A 16,296-nucleotide genomic window follows, 5' to 3' on the forward strand; every position below is an offset into this window, starting at 1 on the left:
AACCAGGAGACCATGAGTTCTAGCCCCACTTTGGGCATGAAAGCCTGTTGGGTGACTTTGGGCCAGTCACTCACTCTCAACCCAACCCATCTCACATGATGTTGTGGCGAAAATAGGAAGAAGGAGCAGTGGGTATGTTCGTGCGATGAACCATAACAACAATAACAATCCAGTCTAAATATCTGGCTGATTGTGCAACCACAGTATATTTTAACAATAAGAAAAGCTACCAAAAGCATAGGGAAGGCATAGTACAGCCATAAAGGGGAGGCAAAAGCTCTATTTAGGATAGCTAAAGATGATCTCTTGGTTAAGCCATAGAAAGTAATTATCAATTGTATTGCTTTAAAAACTATGAAACAATGGTAAATGAAGAGAGTGTCAATGGTTTATTAAAAACAAATGTATGAGAAATACTACAGCTTGCAATAGTTCAGTGTAAGAAAGGCATATATGTGTGCTTTAGGCTGGTATTGAGTGATAAATTTTGCCAACTTGACTTCTGCAAAGCCGTTCTAATAAAAGCATTATTTTCTTATTTAAAGCTGAACAAGCATATTTTGAGCTGGATTGTTTACAGGATGAAAGCTGAGCAAAACACTTCATACAAATATGTATAATATATTCAGATAACCTTTTCTTCCACCCTTCTGGAAATGAAATTCAGAACTAGGTAATGTAAAAAGTGCACAAATGTGTGTGATTGTGCACATAATTATGCTCCATTATTTCCTCTCTGCCATTCCTCCTTCCCACTAATTTCTTCAAGCTGGGTTTCTCTCTGCATGCCTGGCATTTAGGGGGTATTTTGTGGAAAAATGACCAACTATATACTATAGTCTATACTGAATCCAGTATAATTTGTTCCCTGACAATCTGTTTAAAATTATATTTTGCCTTATATGCTTTATAGGATAATAAGGACATTTCATATATTGATAAGTTATATATTTTTTTACCCATGCTTTATGAATAACCAAGAAAGTCAGCACTCTTTTCTATTGGTCCCTACCCATTACCCTTGGTGTGCTGGCAGTGTTTTGTACAGGTACCAGGGAATGGCTGAGGGCACATACATCCAGTTTTCCAGGTTTGGTATAGTGAAGTAACCCTGACTTGATCTGAGTTTTGGGACGACAATCCCTTTTTCTAGTGTGGCAAGGGAAGATCTAGTCCAGTGATGGCGAACCTTTTAGAGACCGAGTGCCCAAACTGCAACCCAAAACCCACTTATGCATCGTCGGGTGCCAGGTGGGTGTGGCCCATTGGCTGGGTGTGGCCAATTGGTGGGTGTGGCCCACTGGGTGGGTGTGGCTGCGGTGGTAACGGCAGACTGGGTGGTACTAAAAAGTTCAATCAATCAATTCCAACTTTGCAAGATCTTTTTTTTCCATGAGAACTTGAAATTGACTGATTGATTGAACCTTTTTTTTTTTGCACACGGTGGCGGAGGCCTAAAGTGAAAAGGTTTTATAAAACCCAGCTGAAGGCCTAGGACTGGGGCGATGGTGCGCCTGCCCACAGAGAGGGCTCTGAGTGCCACCTCTGGCACCCGTGCCATAGGTTCGCCACCACTGATCTAGTCATATACTATAGGTTTGTCCTTGGGTCTTCAAGGATTCGGATAGAGCTCACCATACAAATTTTTGTTTTAATTGTCAATTATGAAGCTTCATAGATAGTAGATATCAACATTTTAAACAAATTTCTACATAAAAACTTACAGTGCACGTAACAGAACTGAAAAGTCAATGTATACAGCTTACTTCATTAGAGGTGGATGTGAATTTTTAGCCACAAAAAAGTTGAACTGGCTACAGTATTCCATTAAGAAACCTCTTCAGAAATTGTGTGAAAATTTAAGGCTTGGTCAAATGGCCATTTCAGTTCAAGCAGCTCTTGGAAAGGCCTGATCTGTCAATTCTAGCCATCCACCCCATTGTGAAAGACCTAAAGCTTTGGTCTTGAATGGAATGGGTCCTAATTTTTTCTCACCCAGACTGCCTACCTTTCCTGAGATTAATTAGATTAAGTCGACGATAGTAAATCTCTGAACTGGCAGATGTTGGAATTGCAGCCTCCCTGGCCAATAGTCGGGGATGATAGGAACTGTAATCTGCATCTGGAAAGCCACAGGTTTCCTACCTGTGGACAAGATGATCTCCAACATAAAGTTCACCCTCCACAATTCTATAAATAAACAAGGATGCCAAACAGCTGAATCAACTCATTATTTGTTTAGAAATATTCAATTACATATTTTTCCTAATAATCCTTGAATCAGCAGGCAATGCCAAAGGGCTGCAATTTTTGCAAGAAAGGAAAACAGCTTGTCTTTGAAGATGTATGCCAAAAAATCAGAGATTAGAAGGAATTCCTTCTCACCGGGAGAGCAGTCATAATAAAATCAGGATTCCTTATTGCTCTGTATATGACTATAAAAATGACCTCTGACTTATTGTGACCATGAGGTCAAAGGCTGGCAAATCCAGTGCTTTACATTAAGATTGCTGCAGGATCAGATAAAGGTGCCTTTCCATCTTTCTCAATGTGAATGGATTACCTGTTTTCTTGGAAGTTGGCCCAGTTTTTTCTTGCCACATAAATAACAAGGAAATACAAGAAAAAAATAGATGCAACTCTTCTTAAACTAGTGATTTTCAGGTGTATTCTTTCTGCATCATGAAGTCAAAATGAGATGGAGTTACAAGGAAACTACAAACACTTCATTGTTACAATAAAATAATTGGTCTTAGTCCTAGATGGTTTAAGCATCACAGGTCAGTTTTTAATTTTGAGATGCGGTGCAATGCACAGTGTCTTTCCCTTCCTGTGTATGAAGAATAGGATGAAAAAGATGTATACATCAAGATTTCAGTTACTTTAAGTCATCCTTAGCCACCTTTAATATTCTACACTGCTAGAAAACTATACAACTGGCTATCACTGGGAGTAGGGACTTTTGGTATCACATCTAAGTTGTGAAATGTTTGCCCATAGGACTGGCTGTGAATTTCTCGGAGTTGAAGTCCACACATCTTAAAGGTGTCCAAGATTGAGATAATATTAATATTATCTCAATATTAGTGTGCACACCTCCTTGGATTAATCATTTCACTAATTAAATCCGCTTTATGTATCTTTTGCATGGAAAGGGATTTACTGCCATTTAACACAATCTATGCTCCTGAAATCAAAGTCTAAATATTCTACTCAGATATAAAACTTCAGCTTATAAATATTTGAATTCCTCTCCAGGATATCTTTTGTAGTTGATAGCTTTCTTGTTCCTAGATAATTTGTTGCATAATCACTGAAATCCTGTATTCCTATGATGCAGAGGGAATACAGTTAATCCTCGACTTACAACATTTTTGTTTAGTGACCATTCAAAGTTACAACAGCATTGAAAAATGTGACTTATGGCCCAAAGTTATGACCTTTGCAACATCCCCATGGTCAGATTGGCAACTGGTTCATATTTATAACTGTTTCTGTGTCCCAAGCTCATGTCATCCCCTTCTGCAATCTTCTGACAAGCAAAGTCAATGAGGAAGCCAGATTCACTTAACAACCAGGTTACTAACTTATCAGCTGCAATGATTCACTTAACAACTGTGGCAAGAAAGATTGTAAAATGGGGCAAAACTCACTTAACAAATGTCTCACTTAACAACAGAAATTTTGGGCTCAATTGTGATTGTAAGTCAAGGATTACCTATTACTTTTTTGAAAAAAATGTAGAGAATTCTAGAGAACTCAAAAAAAAAAAAAAAGAGAAATTGTACAATTGCCTTTATTCCAAGACAAGACACATTCTTTTTAATGAACTGGATTTATTTATGAATGAAAAAAATCCTAATCTTTAGAATATCACAGTGAGAGTTCTCACACAACAAATTAAAGAAAAGCATAATCTAGTGCTAGCACTATACATTCTCAGACAATATAAATTATATTCTATTAGAATCAAGAATTGTGTAGGATTGTAGGATTTTTTAAATTGCACTGATTACCTGATGTAAACACTAATGATTGTACCTAGTATTTTCAAACAGGAGGAGGGTTGTCTAGAACCACCTGTTTTTAAAAATGGTTTTCTTAGCAATATTGTACATAAACTGCTGTCAGTTTTTCAGGGCAACTGAATATTCAGCCCATACTGAATTTATGATTGAAATGATCAGTAGAAATAATAAATGGCTTTTGTTGCAACTGAAGGTATGAAACCCTGTCTTTGTTGAGTCATTATGAGGTAAGCCTATTATTGTATGAGTATATTTGCATGTGTGAATGGCAATGTGGTTTACTTGTTCTGCTCTTTCAGCCAATGATTGTGTCAGTGTTTTAATCAAGCTTTCCTGCTTTGCTTCTTTATCCAGATTCAGTTCCATCTGTTTTCAGTTGCTGAATCCCTATTTCTTGTTCAGGAAAAGTTGTGGTTTTAAGAAGGGTAGGATAAGCTTCTCACTAAAAGTTCAAAACAAGAAATATCCTGTCTTATGGGAGAGTTGGCTTTGAGTTAGTGTCACTTCTAATCCCATCATCTCCTAACTTGTCTATGTCCATCATGGTTCACAGAGGTTTGCTTTCCTCCCATGATCTTATACTGCCAATTTACTTCCGGCTGTTTGAAATGTCATGTATATACTTCTGCTTTTCCTTATGACATTCCTTAGGGACACTCCTGAAAACCCACTTCATGTGGTTTCTTTAGCCTGCTTGACCCTAAGATTAATGGAAAATACAATGTTTGTAAAACACGGCTTGGTCTGTTTCTCATGTTCCACCATCATTTGGTTGTAGCTGAAATTCAAAGATCACATCAGTTGAACAGTTCCCACTTATCTGGCAGAACATCTGCTTTGCACCAAAAATATCCTTAATCCATAGCATCTCCAGGTAGAGCTGCAAAAACTCCTATCTCAAATCTTGAGAAGTTAGAATGAGCAAAGGTTTAATTCTGTGACAAAGCCATTGTTTTAATTAATATGTTTGTGAACCATGGTTTATGACTTAATATCAATATGCCAACTGTGATGTATTCAGTAAATTTTGGTGAAACAAACCATGTCTTAGCATAACATCTGAACCAATAAGTGGAAAGCAACTTCCAAAGTTCCTTGAGGCAGGGTTTTGCCTGTATACTGTATACTTATTCCCATTCTGTCTTCCACTAAGTCTTATCTTTGTCTTCACATCTGTCTCTACATTTAACATCTGGTTTCAACAATGACGATAGAAATTAGAGAAGAATTTTACAAGACAGACAAATACAATTATTCCACAGTGGTGGGATAATGCCCATGTTATGGCCAATTTGGTAGAAGACAAAGCAGTTTCAATTCAGCCTTATACATTTATGAAAAATGTAATGAAATCCAAGTGATCCCATCTCTTCCTACATTGCTACACACTGTTATAATATCTGCATGGTTAGTCTCTTCTTATGGTTATTATTTACAAAGTGCTTGGCATCTTGACAAATTTAATATATTAAACTCGAGGCATTGTGGCTCAAATTTACTTAGAAGCCATATTTTCACAGTAACCAGCATGTTAAACTAAAGGAACTTTAGACTGTGGTTACTTAACAGCCAAGGAGAGTCTGGAAGAAGGAGACTTTTAAAGAACACATATTTTAAAGAATGGTATATTCTGGCTTTAGTATTTGGAAATAACTGTTTCTCTCTTTTGCTTTCCTGAACTCTTAGACATTAAATATTGTAAGGCCAGCTTTCTTTGGAAAAATAAATTTATGCATATTGAAAGGAAATAGTTGGTGTAGGGCAGGGGTGTCAAACTCGCAATGTCACATGACGTGTCGCGACGTATCATGACTTTTTTGCCATTGCCGGCAATGAGGTGAGCGTGGTTTTGCTATGATGCATCTGGCCCGCGGACTGGCAGTTTGACATCACTGGTGTAGGGCCTCATTATCTAATGAAGTTCAGCATACAACTTCTCTTCACAAATCTTTGATATCTTGTATTAAAAAGCCTCTGACTGAATGATTTCTCAGGCCAAGCTCCCATTATCTTTGCCTCAAGCTTCCAGGAAATTGATGCCTTCTGGATGGGTAGTTTCCAAAGAATATAACTTTTGTGTTCCCAATGAACACAAAATCCATTGAGGGTCTTGTTTTCCAGGAAACACAAAGTTCCATTCAAAATCAAGCAAACTTTAACCACCTATTCATTCATCCCATGAATGTTGAAAGTAACTGGAAAGCAGTCTGTGTATTGTCCTGTTACAATCCATGCAAGTTTGGTCTAGATGGCAATTCCATTCAGACTCCATTGATTAAACGTAGGGCTACCAGATCTCAGCAGATGGCAGCAAAAGGTTGGAGGCTTCTGTATCTCTTTGCCACATCTAGGGGCTTTCTGGATTTCTGCAGTCCTTATTATGACTTCATTGACTTAAGCAGAAGTTAGGAACTATTAACATCTGTGGTATTGTGCTTCCTGTGTGAGTTAGTTTAAGGAAAATATTGAAAACAATAGATGTTTCATCCCACTTGTATAAGGGAGAAGTAGAGATGATGTGGGAATGGACAAAGGATTGGACAAAGGATTGTNAGAGACAGAGACAGAGACAGAGACAGAGAATGCTGTGAAACTCCCTTTCTCATTAACAACTGTCTGGAAATTGATAATCTTCATTTAGAGGAAGATCTTTGAAATATAATCCTTCTGTTTTTAATCATTTTTAATTCAAAATTTTAAATAGTTTCCTTGTTTCCACTGTGTTTCTCTGCTGCTGTTTTGTGTTTGCTGGGTTGTTTTATTTTTTTTAATGTTCCAGATCAATGAATAATATAATTTGGAGTTGCTTTTCATTCATTGTGGCAGACTGAGTGATTTCCCGCTCAAATAGCCTGGCATAAAATCTCTTCTAAATTGCATACTTTGATTTTCTTTAAGTTGGTCTCTGTTTTTATTAATAAGAATGTGATTGCCTGAACAACTCTTATCACTGCTAGCCTATAAAAGCTTTTAGCCAGACATTAGACTTAAAAAAAAGTCACAAGGTGCTGATGACAGAAATCTGGCTAATGATGAAGGAAGCCCATCATGTACCCTGAAGTAGAGATGATGTGGGAATGGACAAAGGTCCTTTTACTAGCCATGGAAAAACACAAACCTTCATAGCAACACTGAAACCTATCAAAATTTACACAGACCGGGCAACCTGGGTGAGATCATTTGGCTGTTCAAGCTGCAGAGGATTTTATAGATTTCCCACAACTTGCCAGGACTTCAGAATGGGTTAGTTAGAATGCTAATTAGTTCTGGCTTTATTAAAATGATTAGTGGGGGAAAAAAGTTAAGAGCTTGATCAAAAATAATCACATGAACTAGAATAAAAAATAATCAAATCAAGAAGAAGCTTACGGAGCAAAATCTGAAAAAGTGTGATGAAAGGCAAGATGAAACAAATATATACCTGCCAAGGTACCAGGGATCTCTATGTTTTGAATAGAAATCTAAAAGTATGATTGATTGGGTTGTTTGTGATGAAGGATTGAGAGATTTGTTGAATGATACAAAAAATGATGAGAGTCTGGATGTTGGAAAGACCATTTTCAGTACTGCTAAGAATCTATCTTAGGAAAAAATGGACATGGAAGAAAAGAAAATATGAAGGAAATGAGAGTGAAAACAGAATAACTGCAGGAAATTAAAGTGCAAGCCCTGTATGAAAAGGCAGATTGGTCTCCCAACAGAAGGAATAGAATATTGATATAACAAAATGGGCTATGGAAACTGCTGAGTGAAAAGAATTATGTTACAGAGTGTAGGGAACTGTGTGGTGTGGTAGTGGGAAGTAAAATGATGAAGTGAAAGGAACTGTGAATGGTAAAAAAAAATGCAAACAAAGAGGATGAGAAAAGGATACCATACAATATATAGAGAGAAAAAGGTTGTTTCAATGAATACAATAAAAGATAGCAAGAATTGATTAAAATTAAAGAAGGCAGAGAAAATACAAGGTAGTTTTGAGGGAAATAAAATATAGTTTGAAGTTTTCACCCTAATGAATTAACCACAAAAACAATGAAATTATTTGGGATGAAAAACTGAAGCAACCACCATCTTGACTTTGCTGATAGTATAAAGCAATATGTGGATATATAAGCTTTCCTGCATAAGCCAGATAGGAAACATGACATGGGTTACAATAGTTTATTGTAAGGCTACATTAACAGAATCTTTCAAGTCTGAAGTACAAACTTCCCGCCATCACTTTTACCAGTCTGATCAATTAGGAAGGATTGTTCCTAAGTTTCTTTCTCTGCTTGTTAAGCGCCTCCCTCATTGGTCTGATCCTTCTCTAGGTAACATCTCTTTCTCTCATCCCCCAGGGTCATCCACACATTCCATTGCAGGATCAAGCAAGAAAAGAAAGATCTGGTGAATGATGTTCGAATAAACTAGAGTCAGCTTTCCTTCCCTATCTAATCTCATGCATTTAATTTTTTGAGAGAAACTATTTCTTACGCCCTTTCGGTTCTTGTATTACATTACTTACCCTGAAAGAGAACCGGGTGATATGCAATTAAATGAGCGAATGCAATTTATGTTACTTTTTTCAACTCTACCAATACTTAATAACAGTGAGCATCTTACAAAAATAGGAGAACATCATCAGCTAAGCAGCTGACAGAGACATTTCACACAGAGACCCAGACAAATGTGAGCATGCCTACACTCACTTTATCTTCCTACCCTGCATAATACAGTTGAGTAATATTAAACCATCTCTTCTTTCTAGGCTGGGAGTTTTAGGGTAGATGAGCACAATAAAAATGGAAAGATAGTACAGGATAGGGAAATGGAAAATGAGGGTGAATCACTGGGGAGCAAAATGCCCAGCACAAGTAGAAATATGATTTTCAAAGAAATGGCCTGTGTAAAGGAACCAAACAGTACAGGAGAAATAAGGAGAGAAAGATCCTATGCTGGAAACAGATGAGGAGTAGATTTCTGTGCAGAAAGATGGAAAGAGACATGAATTTTCATCTAGTATAGAATATTATATGCTATGCTTAATCAACTTCTCATTTGCTGGGCTATAGTGGTCCCATATTTCTATAGGTTTTCAAATATATTTCTCTGTGGCTTGGCTTCGGTGGGAAGGACATTGCTAGAATATTACAAGTGATAATCGTGCATATGTCACCCTTGGCTCCAGACAGAGAGATCAGTTCTTCTGGCAGTGTACAGGCAACAGCGAAAGAAAATATACCCTGAGTTTATGGGAGTTCAGGATGGGAGACTGAAATGAAATGATTACGCTCAGATACATGGAACCAGTCCTTCCCAGAATGAAAGTGAAGAACATCTGGTTGTCACAGACTGACAATATTTGCAGCTTCCTGTACATGTCAACACTTTTAGACTATTTCAAGCAATTCTACCTCAGGGCAGCAAACTCTCCCACAGAGTTTCTGTTATAAGGTGAAAGAAAAAAAATAATTGCGTGGGACAGAAGCTCATTCCTTTGGTGCGGTTTAAATGACTTGAGGGGTGGGGGGTGGCTAGTTTGTTCAGTGCTAGAAGGAAGAAGGGTAACTTGAAAACTTCTGGAGGATTCTCTGTTTCAGATTTGGTACCGTGCATCATTTGAGCAGCTGTACAGCTGAAGCACACTGCCCTCTAGCAATGTGTCTCTATATTTGGCAGATGGCATCGAGGAAAACCTATGGTTGCTAAATTAGCAGAATTTGGCAAGGTGCATGACATTTCTGAGAGCTGTGAGGACCCATGTATCTTTTGACAAGCCTTATTTGTTTAAACCTGGAAGCAACTGTTTCCTTTTCAGCCTTTTGCTAGCATCTTCTCAAATGAACAGAGCCCACATGTATGCTGGCAGTTCACATATATGCTAAAGCCAGAACTGTTGGAATCTGCTATATTGATGAAATAGAGAGAGGGAAATTTATCTACTGTGCAATGCAAAGTATACTAATTGTGTGGTGTGCATAGCTAAACAGTGTCACAAGTAAGTGCAAGTGGTAGAATGGGTATTCTTTGATCCTAGTTCTGTCTGAATTGAACCATTTCCTTGCTCTCTGATTGGCTTCTCTCTCCTGGAAAAGTTTCTCACTTCACTAATTATTTTCAGAAGTACAGTGTAACTTGAAGCATCACTGCCAGTGTTTCCTTGTTTTGCTTTGCTCTCCTCATATGCTTCTTGTTTCCTGTCATGTCTCTTAAATTGCAGAGGTTCAGGGAAGTTTTCTGCTGAATAGAGATGTAAGATATTTACATCCTTGGTAGACAGCTTGGTACTTTCCCATCAGCACTAGGTAGCATGATCAACAACAGGGAACTGTGAGAGTTGTAATACAAAAATATCTGCCCGACTCCAGATTGCTTCTTCCTGCTTTAAATAAATATATATTCAGTTGCCTCCTAATCCAAGAGGTTATATTAAAGTGCACAGTGTGAACATTAGAAAATATAATGCTTCAGGAGGCACAGGAGGAAAATATAATGCTCCAGGAGGCACAGACTCAAAAGTTGTTTTTTAAAAACAAAAGAAAACAAAACCCTTAAAACATTCTGAGAACGGTGTGAAAATGTATAACACTGTTCTTTAAAGGGTGATCCTAGGACCCCTGGAGATCCTGAAGACCCTTCTCAATGGTCCGTGAAATCAAAATTATTTGCCAGCTTATGTTGAAAAATAATATAATACAGATAATCCTTGATATACCACTGGGGTCACTTAACAGCTTTTGAAGTTACAACAGATCTCCCCACAGCCAGTTATGACCCAGTTTTGAAGTTACAATGGCAGCACCCCCCTCACAGTCACATGATCGCTTTTGGTCACTTGGGAACCGGTTCAGCTTTATAGTTGTTAGCAACATCATGCAGTCGTTTGCCTGCAATTTGTGACTTTTTTTGCTGGTTTCCATCATTTATTTTTGATTTTGGGCAAAATATGCCCATTGGAGAAAAGGGATTCACTTATCAACTGTGACGTTTGCTTAACAACAGCCACAAAAAAGTGTTGAAAATGTGGGTCTGGTCATGTGATACCTTGACTTACAACCGCAATGACTTACAAACATAATTCCAGGTTCAATTATGGTCATAAGTCGAGAACCACCTGTACTGAAATCCCATGAAACAATCATGAGAAGCACAATGGCAGTGCATATGCACCAATTTTGTTAATATGGCAAATAATGATAAATATAACCCATACAAACAAAAGCTCTTTTGGAGTCCTCCATAATTTGTAAAGGTGAGAAGGGATCCTGAGAGAAAGAAGTTTAAGGAACATTGATATAGAGCAGGGGTGTCAAACTGCTGGCCCACGGGCCGGATGCGTCATGGCGAAACCGAGCCCACTCCATTGTCGGCAATGGAAAAAAAGTCACGATACATTGCGACACGTCACGTGACGTTGTGAGTTTGACATCCCTGATACAGAGGGATGGAGAACTTTGTTGACTTTGCACTTGATCTATCCACACAGGCAAGGACTCACCTACTACTACAGAGGTATGTGCATAGCAAATGGCATAGCAAATGTCAAAAACAGATGATGAATTTCAAACTTAAAAAAAAAAGAAAATGAGAAATGAAGAAACTGCCTGGGTGCAGATGTGTGCCATTAATGCTTAATAACACATTACAGGCCATATTCAGATGCCAAAGATACTTTCCCTGAAAGGCAGGTGATCTCAATATTTTCATACTCAGAAGTCAGAAACCATACCCAAGAATATGAGAGAAATGACAGAGCTATTAAGTTTGTGTTTCATAGAAAAGAGAAATAACCAAAAGTGAAGTTCCCAATACCTCTTAAGTATCAGGGTATTAAGAAGGCGAGCAGTTTAGTGGCACACGTCTTTATTTCATGCGATTGCAGTTTGACTGAGATGAAAGAGACTGAAAAATTATGCCATATCTCTGGAGAAAGGTTTTGCTTGAGGCTGACGTAAATTTGCATTGAGAGGGATCACTGAAAGGCTGATTTTCAAAACAGGGGTAAGCAGAAATATTTTTCAGTAAATAAGCTTAGTTTTCAGAAGGTAAGCCCTTCTGACTTTGACAAGTAAATGAGGTAAATAACAAAGCTTTCAGATTTTATACTGACTTCAAGAATAGCTTAGTAGCGTTGCCACAAGAGTCCAGTCTCCCTTGAATACTGTTGACCCTTATCTAGTGCCAATTTACTGTTGACCATTAATTGGCTAGATTTCTGTGTATAGGCTTCAAGAAATCTTTTATGATGCAACCTAACAAATGGTCCTGATTCTTTGCACCTAAGAAGCTGGTTATTTTTCATTTGCTTAGATTGAGTTGTTAGTTCACACTGGCCGTTTAATGGGTACCAATTTTTTTTTTAAGATTGCTTGCATTCTTAATGAAAAACAGGTTGAAAATCTTTAGTTACAGGCCACAATACTTTCAGAAAACCAATGCAATCAGAAGTAAGCACCACTTCGGCAGGATTTTTTTTTTAATTAAAAAGAAAAGCCCTCTCTCTAATTACTACGCATTTCTGTTTTCCATCTACTAAGAAGCTGGAGTATATTGTCTGAAAAATCAAGAGAGATCTGGATAACAGCTGGATTTCATATTTTCAAAACTGGGGGAGTGGAGGAGGGTCAACCATTGTTGTTCCTTCATGTTCCAGCAGACCTAGAGAGACTGCTAGGTACAATCTGAAACCATTACAACAGCAAGCAGTCCCCAATCTGAATGTCTGCAACTTCTTTCCAAACTATTACTTAAGTCTCTAACAGGGTCATTTACATCAGAGGTGGGGGGTGGAGGCTGTCGTTACCAACTGCTTGGAGAAGAATTCTGCAGGTCCTGGAAGTCTGCCCACTGTTTTATGATCTTTTACCTGCCCAGGAAAGACATTATGTGGATCTTTTAATTAAGGATGTTACGTAAAACATAGTGATTGTTAATTTACAAGGCAGTGTGACTTAGGCCACTTTGAGGACCACTGACTGGTGAACAAGCAGCCTATACAAGTAGTCCTCGATTTATGACTGGGTTGCTTAGTGGCCAAAGTTACAATGGATCTCCCCAGAGGCACTTAGGACTTGGTTCCAAAATTCTGATGCCCCCCCCTTCAGTTACATGATTGCATTTCAGGCAGTCGGCAACTAACCTGCATTTCAGGATCCTGCAGTCATGTGATGATATTTCACGATGGTTTGTTTACAATGGAAAATTGGCATTTATTTCCAATTTTCAGCAAAACCGGCTAGCAGGGAACAACCGGTCCACTTAAAGACCACGACAGTTGTTTTACAGTTGTTGCATTCACTTAGTGACTTGCAAAAAAAAGGTAGTAAAATTGGATCAGTCATGTGACAACCCGCTTTAGGACCCATCACAACTTAAGAATGTAATGGGCGGGGTCCATTACAGTCATAAGCTGAGGACTACCTGTAAATAATATAGAACAGAGATGTCAAACTCACTGCATCATATGACGTGTCACAACGTATCGTGACTTTTTTTCCCTTGCCGGAGCTGGGGTGGGCGCGGCTTCCGTGTGACACATCCGGCTTGCGGGCTGGCAGTTTGACACCCCTGATATAGAAGGCTTTAAAAGGCAGAACTTTTTTTTGGTAAGATTTTATTTAAATATGAACAAATCCACAACAAATTCCACTGATTATTATTCTATGTTGGACTCAACTATGGAATATAGAGTAAAAGGCTGGTGAACACTTAATTTAAACATTTACTAGTTGTACTGGCAATTTAGAAGTTCTTTCTTCCTATTCATTTTTCCATGGATCACTTTCAATACTGTAGTTATTTGACAGGTTTCAGCATGTTAATTATCATAGCACTTTTCCTCTAAAACACCCAATTTTCTCCACGGCTGATATTAGCTCATGCTGAAGTTGTATTATATTCCTCTGCCCGATTCTTTCTTTTTTTCTGGGCTCTCTTCCTCTGTCTAATAATACAAGTCTTTTACCTTTATCTGCTTCCTAAATGCTTCCTTGGGGATTCTGGGGGCAAGCCCTGAACTAATTGAATTCAATTAGCACTCCCTTCTCAATGACATGCAGTAACTGACTGCCTGGTGGACCCCACTCCTCATGGCTGCCCTTTGTCTCTTTGGCTTAACATGTGTTTTCTTTGCTCCGTTCATTTCGCTTCCAAGCATCTATGTCTGTTAGCATTGGAAAAATGAAACAAAAACAAACATACAGTTTAGCCGTGTTGGCAATGTGAGAAACTAAAATAAAATATAAAATAAAATCCAGCGCCTGATTTCTGCAATAGCATGTAATCCAGCACCATAGTCTGTGAATGTAGTAGGTTCCTTATGTGACTAATTGTTTCAGTAATCTACCTAAATCAATAATCTACATAATTCACCAGGACAGAGTCTGTGAATGTGTTCAATTATGCTGTGATACAATCCCTTTGGCAAGGAATTCAGAGTGGGGCACCTTGGTTTCCCCAAGCCACTCGGGCAAAGCTGAGACTCTCTAAGTGGTGTAAGATAACCTAACAGCTTCAGGTCTGGAGTGCTTGACATCCAACTTGTCTCCCCTGCTTATTACTACATCATACAGGCTTTCCAAATTCTTACAAAATCTGAACTGAAGGTCAGTCAGAGAGAAAACCTATCTGTTATCCTGCCAAAATAAAATGCCTGTCATTTCTGAGAGGGAGGGTCAATAATTTGGGAGTTTTCTTATGCGTTCCAGAACTTTCTTCAAAGCTCACCTTCCCCTGCTAGCCCCATAGGAAAGGGTAGTAAATCTATCTGGACAATGTAAAACTGGCTCATGTATTTCTTGTCTTTTAAATTTCATTTCTATTTGGAGCCTGGTCATTTAAATTTCGACATGGATATTTAATAAAGTATCTACAGTAATGGCACACCATGGCTAATGATTATCTACTTGAAACAATAAGCATTGTTTCCCTTATATTCCCCCAAGGCAACATTAGGGTAGTAATAAAGGATTTTGTAAAGTGTATTAAATTAACCATTTACACTGCTGGCATGAGACTGCATATTTATTCAGATGTAAGACATATTTATTCTAGCCTGCTTACCCATGGTTATTATAACTGTAGTTTACTCAACCCAATTTTTCTTTGTTCACCTAAAACCATCAACTAACCTCACAGTTTTGCACAATAGAGTAGACTAAAATATGGTTGACCAGTTTGGGGTTCAGTGTGTCACAAATGCGGCTTCTAAGGAATTTCATTCAAGGCAAGTAAGCCTAGGCTTGCATTAGGACCAGTTTATAAATGGAACAACAGAATCAAGTCAACGAAGAACTTTTTTCTGTGATTGTCAAATTTACTATAGCCATGTTTGTACAACATGTTTAACCAGGTCATTTAAAGAGCTAGTAGGCGCATGCATACAACATACAATGCTTGGCTTGTGTTATCTTGGTCTAACTTTTTTCAGCTTTGAGTGTTGTCCAAACCCAGCCGATAAGGTTAACTTATGGTTCGATGTACCCAGTGAATCCATAATGGATTAATTCAACCACTAGATTGTGTGTGTTCAACAATTAATTTCTCCTTTCATTAAGATGGGAACATGATCACATGCTATATTGGTAAAAATATCTACAAAAATAGAAGTGTTCTGACAAGTTCTAGATTCTGGGGGAAGTCTACCTAACTGAAGCAGAACATCAGGCATTTGGTGGCTGACTCAGCTGAAAGTAATGTTTTCAAGCAACTTTATCATTGACAGGATTTATTGAGATGAAATAGATAGGATTACAAGCATTTCAGCAGCTGAATTATTTCTCATTTAGCACCAATTTATCTTGAAATACATTCTGGTGGAGACTCCGTTCAGATTCTTTCTAACACATTTGTTGGGAACTGATAAGGAGGTGATTTTTTTCATAGATAACAGAAAAACTTGCAGATCACTGTTTACAAAGCCATCTCCTGAATCCTTATCAGCCTGTGAACCAACCATTGCACAGAAGTTCTGCTTTACAAAAAGGTTATTCTATAGTATAATAGAGCAACATAGAAATACTATAAATAATAGAATAAAGTGAAATTAAAATTATAGATTGGAATTTGTGTTAGAGTTGATTCCGTTTGCTGTTTAATGCTAGTCTCATGTTCTTCTGTCTTTTATTTCTCTGTACAAACTTATTTAACTTCATACTTGAATTTGCAACTTTTATCTCATATTTCAGGCAGAGTTCCAAAAAATACATTTTCCTCTGTAGAATATTCTTGTAATTGCTAGTATGAATTTGGAATTCTATCTCATTTCTTTATGGAGCAGACCACTACC

The sequence above is a fragment of the Protobothrops mucrosquamatus genome, unplaced genomic scaffold (assembly GCF_001527695.2).
Source record: "Protobothrops mucrosquamatus isolate PMUCROS unplaced genomic scaffold, P.Mucros_1.0 scaffold_152, whole genome shotgun sequence".
Taxonomy (NCBI): domain Eukaryota; kingdom Metazoa; phylum Chordata; class Lepidosauria; order Squamata; family Viperidae; genus Protobothrops; species Protobothrops mucrosquamatus.